This window comes from Engystomops pustulosus, chromosome 8 (assembly GCF_040894005.1).
Source record: "Engystomops pustulosus chromosome 8, aEngPut4.maternal, whole genome shotgun sequence".
In the NCBI taxonomy this organism is placed as follows: Eukaryota; Metazoa; Chordata; class Amphibia; order Anura; family Leptodactylidae; genus Engystomops; species Engystomops pustulosus.
The window spans coordinates 113,038,399-113,045,480 of NC_092418.1; the positions used below are offsets into that span (position 1 = coordinate 113,038,399).

Below are 7,082 nucleotides of genomic sequence, written 5' to 3' on the forward strand. Positions count from 1 at the left end.
CACCGCTTCTATAGCAGTTCCCACCCTACGCAATTTTGAAAAACATGCAAACTTTAATTTGCGGGCCACACCGCCTGCCGGATTCATCAGGAAGCCTAAGTATCTGGCGAGAAGAAGAGGGGCATGTCTGATATTATATGTTCGTACAAGATATATCTCCCCCATAGAACCTCCCCAATAATCACATGACCATCAAAACTCATCATCATAAACTAGGGACACTTATCCATAGATCCAGGCACCATGACTGTGGCAATCATTTTATATTTGTTATCCATGGCCTGCTTCCTTCTAAAATCTATGTTTAAAATTATGCTAATAAACCTAAAGGGCACCGGGTGAGAGGGTGTTTTCAGAGTCCCTCTGTGCTGTAGCGTCACAGGCTGTCAAAATGAGCAGAGCAGGTCTCGACTCCCCCTGCACTTCCTGCGGCTGCTAAATTAGACAAGCAGCGTGAGAAGGGAGAGAGCAGGGGGAGGGCGAAACAGGATCTGCTCAGTGTAACACCCAGTGAATCGGTAGCACTGAGGAGCTCTGTTGAGGCATAATTAGCATTGGATTACAAATTTAAGAAGGTTACCACAGTCATGGTGCCTGGATTTATTAGTAAGTGTCCTTGGTTTATCATGATGGATTTTGATTTCTTTAAAATAAAGATTTACTTTAAGAGCACAAACGTAAACCTCGAAGTTCAAAAAATTGACCTCTCCAAGCAAGGAGCCAATGGACCAGAGCAAAGTTTTAAACTTCCTGAACCCAAGAGCCCCGGGGCAGTCATCTTCTGACGTATCTACCGTAGGGCACTCTCACAATGGCGAGGTTTTTGACATCGGTGGTTCTCACGGATGCCTTACTGAGCTATTTTTTTCACATTTTAGCTGTTTTCCACCGATTCACTGTCACAAAAATTTTGAACCCTGTTATATTCTTTTCACGGATAAGGGTCACAGAAGTCTAGGGGTCCGCAAGAATAACTGATGACCTGTCCATTTTTTTCACTAATGAGGCTGGGAAACCAAGTGTCATGTTTTCTAACCATTGAAAGACCTTCAGTTTATTTTTTTGTGGACACAGACAAAAAAAAAATAAATAAATAAAATAAAGGGAAGCAAAACAGAGACAAATGGAAACATCATACAAAGGATGTACTATGGACACACAAATGTGTATCCACCATATTGTGCTATCAGTCTGGAGGTAGGTACTCATAGGCACCTCCTGCCCTTTGTTGACCCTTCCACCCACTTCTGCGGCTAATTATGAACCTTATGAGCGCGAGGCACAGGACCACTGATACTAGTTGATGGTTGCTCGGATAACGTGGGTCGATGGGCAGTTCTCTTGCCACATCTCGACATTTTCTCCATTTAGACTGCATAACCCGTTAGGCCCATTTCAAAGTGTATTCGGTCCTTAGAATACAGACCATGTGACAAGTATAATCCCCAAAATAACTACGGCCCCTTCTGTAACTATACTTCCATCCCAGAGGAGGTGGGCGGTTCTAGTATAATGGATTAATCCGATGTCGGTTATACGAGTCCTATTAGCCAATAACAAAATACATTCATGTGAATGGGTCCTTAAGGCACATAGCACCAATTCTCCCAAGGTTTACCTGCTGCAAATCATAGTTGCACCAAATCAGACAGTAAACCACGTGTCCCCGGCCTTAAAACACAACAAAGGACTGCAGATAGTTATCCGGTTTCCAGTGTACATCTCATTAAAATTCTACTATAGACATAAAATATTTACCAGCCATCTTCCCCTGCCAACGCGCCCATCTGACTCTATGGCGGACCCCTGACTGCTCATCTCTGATAGAACAACAGTGTCGGAAGTCAAATCTATCCAATCCCTGCTTCTAGCAACAGGGCGCATTGGGCTACAGGCTGTCCCTATATACAAGGATTTTTTGGCAGCTCTTGTAAGGACAAGAGGCGTGGAGCAGACGTAACATAAGCAGAAGACTCCCTAAAAGTAACTCTAGGGGTAGTAGTTCATATTATAACCCTTCACAATATAATTATTAATTTCCCTGGACATGGGAGCAGAAATTTTCAGTGGCCCGGGACATATTCTGACAGCGACACACATGGAGCTTAGTGTCGATTACCATCAGTCATTTCAGGTCACACGGTGGAACATGACGGGTCATTGGGCTGATCCTGGCAGCCGGATCGGCCCCGTTAGGCCACACATGAGTCTCTGCCCCCCCTACACCCCCCAGTACAGCATGTGCCCAAAGAGCAAAGCAATACCAAACGCCATCCTGGCATAAACACCAACATAATCAGTCAACACACAGAAGAAAAACCTATTAAAAAAAAAAAATATGCATCTGCATCAACATCAAACACTGTACCTCAATGTAAAGAGCAACGGGAGGGGGGGGGGGGTGTCAGGCATTAACCCATCAGCAGCCGATGGATTTTACTAGAAAATGTGTCAAGCTGTTCCTTTGTTGGCTCCGATACAAAACGTGTGGGAATGAATTAAACTGACCAAGCGGAGGAACAGAATAAAAAAAAAAAAAAAAAAAAAACACACACACACAAAAAAAGTGGGCACCTTCAAGAGAGATTGTCGCCATCCGTCTCATAATGGGACTTCAGCTGCAGGGTTTATATAATACTATTTCTAGATATAGCGCACAGCTGTTCGATTTTCTCCATTCCCCCCCCCCCCCTCCAAAAAAAAAATATCTCGTTGGAAAGAAAATATTGGGTATAAGTGATATATGAATTGCCAAAGGAACTCATTGAATATCTAAAAGGAAAAAAAACCTGCTACAATGATTAATGAGGACGGAGAGCAAACAATAAGATGTGTTTATAGGTAACCTGCACCACCGAAATCAGCGAGAAAGGGGGGAATACGTGGAAGATCCGGTCCAGTGACATGTTTAATTGGATCTGTTACCCAGAATTAAACGTCCTTACCTAACCCCTGGCTCTGGGTGTAACACAGAACCCTTAATACACACTTATAATTACCCAAGGCCATAGGGGGCGCTATTCTGGACGACTATAACAGCTGTTCTGCACAGTATGCATATGTATTGCAGTTCAATGGAGGCCCCTATAGGGTTTTATGGACTGACTGCTACATATTGCAAGACATACATGTAAAAGCAGACAAATAAGAGGTATAAAAACACACACACACAGAAGAGAGGTCACTCACAGAAGGTGCTGGGTGGCTTCAGGTCCTGACACACAGCAAGCCACGGTTTAACCCTTCAAAGGCTGCAGGATCACTCCCAGCCATGGCCAGCAGCAGAACATTGCTGGTCGGTCTGAACCCCCCCTATAGTCAGCAGCAATGGAACATTCGTGACGATCATTAGAACGCATCGGGAACGAACGACTACCGGCTTGTAGGGGGGGACGAGAAATATTTCTATGGAAGACAAGGCAGGCAGACAAGATGAGCATGCAGGGAGAGCACAGCAGCCCTCATGGGGCAGAGATAAAGGAGGAGGAGGCTGTACTGGGGGCTACAGCTCCACTTTTATCATCATGTTCCAGTATGGAGTCACTTTGCAGACACTTTGCTTTACTTATCTTGTTACTAATCTTGAGTTACATTATGTCCTCTTCCCCAGTCACATCCAAGGCTTCTGCTGCTCGGCACTTGGAGCCTGTGTACACTGTGCAGACAAGGCACACCCCTAGCAGCTAAGCCGAGATACAGAATCGGGAGTTTTTTTTTCTTCTTAGCTCCCACAAGGCAGCGCGCTCCCGCGCAAGGGATGCTGGGGGTTGCAGTTCCGTTGCGCCTCAGAATATAACGAGCCGATAGGTGTGAAGACTACATCTCCCATGATGCACCCGGGCAGAGCATGCTCTGTGAGGACAATGAGCCAGCAGGGGGCTGCAGTGAGATGTCAGGTCACACAGGCTGAGTGACAAGAGGCAGCAGGGGAGGGGAGGCCAAATGTGAATGGACACCGAACGGTATATACAGTCTGAACGGCAGATTCCAAGGCTGCATTCACACTTTGCGTTTTGGATGCGTTTTTTCACTGCAGTTTTGATACACATTGCAAATGCATCATGTGTTTTGGTGACTTTAGTCATGGCGACTACAACGGCGCTATGCGAAATACAAGGGCACATCTCTTAAAGGGATTGTACAAGTCATCATGATAATCTGATCGGCAAGGGTCTGACTGCTGGGACCCCCCTACAGATCACGTAGAATGGGGGCGCTGTCTTTACCTATTCATAGACAGTGGATACAAGTGCTCAACAATTTTCAACACACCCTTAGTACTGAATATAGAGGCAGGACACATACTCTACCCGTCACCTATTAGTGAGAACAGGATTCCAGTTCTACAGAATTCTGGGGTCCTGGTCTCATGATCGGTGACAGTCCCAGTAGTCGGACCCCCTTACCAATTAGCATGTGCATATGGGTAACATACAAAGTTGGCACAACCCCTTTAAGGGTGCGTTCACACGGTGCGTTTTGGTTACGTTTGGCAACGCATTACAACAGCTGAGGAGAGGTGATTTGCCTGATAACATTACTTACAATAATGACATTGTCGTAAACGCGATGTTAACGCATGCATTAACAATGCATTTATGTTTGCATTTTGTTAACACGTGTGTTAACACTGCGTTTTGTAAACGCAAAAGTTAATAGAAATGTAGCTAGGCAAATCATCTCATTTTCAAAACGCAACCAAAACGCATTGTGTGACCGCGCCCTAAATTAAGTGTAGCAAGTGATTTTTTTACGTTTGTGTGTAACGAGCCAAACAATAAAACATTTTTGTCATGGTGCGAGGAGTTTTTCCACCCGATTCTGGGTGTTTTTGAGCTGCCGATTCCAAAAATATCTTCCATGTCTCCCCAGCAGCTCTAATTTATGAGATGTTGAGGCAATGAGGACCTTGTTCCTATGACTATGGCCGATTACTGTTGGCGCAATGTCCAAGAACGTCTCATGGCAGGAAATCACAGAACCTGATGGACAATCTCTAAGGGCGCGTTCACACGTTGCGTTTTGGTCGCGTTTTCATTGCGTTTGAAACGCATATACAACAACAACAGCTGATGAGAGGTGATTTGCCTAATTACATCACTGTTAACATTTCCGTTTACAAAACGCATCGTAAACGCGATGTTAACGCATTGCGTTTACAAACGTAAACGGTAATGTAATTAGGCAAATCACCTCTCATCAGCTGTTGTATATGCGTTGCAAACGCAATGAAAACGCGACCAAAACGCAACGTGTGAACGCACCCTCAGGAGTTAATGTCAGTGGGTCCAAATGCAGAATTCAACATTTTTGGTGCAAATATTTAGCCCCACCCCAACACAGCAAAATCCCAGCATAGGGCCAGTGACACAGGTGGCGTTTCTGCTTGGTATTTGCATTTTGGATTTTTCAATGGGTATTTGGTTAAAATGACCGTTTCTTCCCCTGCGGTTTTTGAGGTGTTTTTTCATTGCGTTTTTCAAAGCGGCTAAGTTTGTGGTGTGCTTTTTGTGTTTTTACATATTCCAATTAATGCACATCAAGCATTGCATTTTCAATGCATTCGAAATCACAACAAAACAACCGTTTTTGGTCCGTTTTTAAGCAGTCCAACCAAAAATTGCATCCGTTTTTGACAGGTTTTACCAATCATCTTTATTAAAACTGGTCAAAAACAGATGCGTTTTGGACGGACTGCTTAAAAACGGCTTCAAAACGCCACGTGTGACCGCACCCTTAAGTTTATCCAAAACTGATGCATTTTAAAAGGATGTAAAAACGCCACGTGTGTCACCGGGCTAAAATGTAACAGAAAGCAGACACTTTGCTGCTACATGTGCGGATAGGCTGATGGTATTCCCACATTCTAGAATTCCACGCAGATTTTTCACTATCCAGGGTGAGGCTTTGGGTGAAGACACACATGGCGTTTTTAGGGTGCGGTCACACGTCGCGTTTACTGCATGCGTTTAAAAACGCATTGCTACAGCTGAAGGGATATTTCCCTAATTAAACAGCTGTTAACGCTTGCGTTTACAAAACGCATGCGGTAACCGCGACGTTAACGCATGTATTAACAATGCGTTAACAACCGCATGCGTCAACCGCGATGTTAACACATGCGTTAACAATGCGTTAACGCTTGCATTTTGTAAACGCAAGCGTTAACAGCTGTTTAATTAGGGAAATATCCCTTCAGCTGTAGCAATGCGTTTTTAAACGCATGCAGTAAACGCGACGTGTGACCGCACCCTTAGGCCGTTTTTAGTTTTTGAAAAACGCATGCGTTTTTGACAGGTTTGACCAATTATCTTAATTCAAACTGGTCAAAAACGCATGCGTTTTTTAACGCATGCGTTTTTAACGATGTCAAAGCGCACTAACTAAAAATGGCCTAAAAACGCCATGTGTGTCTTCACCCTTTACGATGCAGATTTTGACTCACATACTCTTAGGCCGCGGTCACACGTACCGCTAGGCGTCCATCATAACGCGACGCTAGCACACCTGGGGAGGTCCTCGGCCCAAACGCACATGCGTTTCCAGGGAAACGCATGCGATTGATAAGCCGATCGCATGCGTTTCTCTGGAAACGCACGTGTGTTTGGGCCGAGGACCGCTCCCTGTGCGCTAGCGTCGCGTTAGGAACGGACGCTTAGCGCTACGTGTGACCGCAGCCTTATATTTTTGTTCAGAACAGACAAACCTGCTTGCAGAGAAGAGACCTGATGGACTCCAATCCATTTCAATTGAGGGGGAGCAGACAGTCTGTGCCAGGACCTGCTGTGGGAAGTGGCCTCTAGGAGTCCTTAAAACAACTCCTGCTCCTAATCTACAGATATATCCACGTGTAATACATGGGGGGACATTTACTATGGTGTTTCCGCCAGTTTTGTGGCGCTCTCACCACATGTTCTGCTCTCAGACCTATTTATTAGCTGGCGGCGCCAGAAAAAATTACTTTTTCCACCTGCTCCGACTCTTCTCCGAAAAGGGGCGTGGCTTTGGCGGAGTGGAAACTCAGACACAATTAATATGTGTCGCAGCCCTTTTTGGGCGGTGTAAACTGGCGGAAAGTAGAC

The 7,082-nt window shown here is 45.1% G+C and overlaps 1 protein-coding gene across 8 annotated transcripts in view; it reads right to left on the reverse strand.

Annotated features, from left to right (window-relative positions):
* Positions 1-6,822, reverse strand: part of R3HDM1 (R3H domain containing 1) — an 81,705-nt gene extending 74,883 nt beyond the window's left edge. For 6 of the 8 annotated variants that reach the window (XR_011849476.1, XR_011849475.1, XM_072122258.1 and 3 more), the window contains exon 1: positions 3,566-3,715. The gene's annotated coding sequence lies outside the window, so the exon portion shown is untranslated. Of the gene's footprint in view, positions 1-3,565; positions 3,716-6,706 lie in introns of those variants that run through there. The other 2 variants (XM_072122254.1, XM_072122259.1) reach the window with 2 other exon arrangements.
* Between the last annotated feature and the right edge of the window lie 260 nt (positions 6,823-7,082).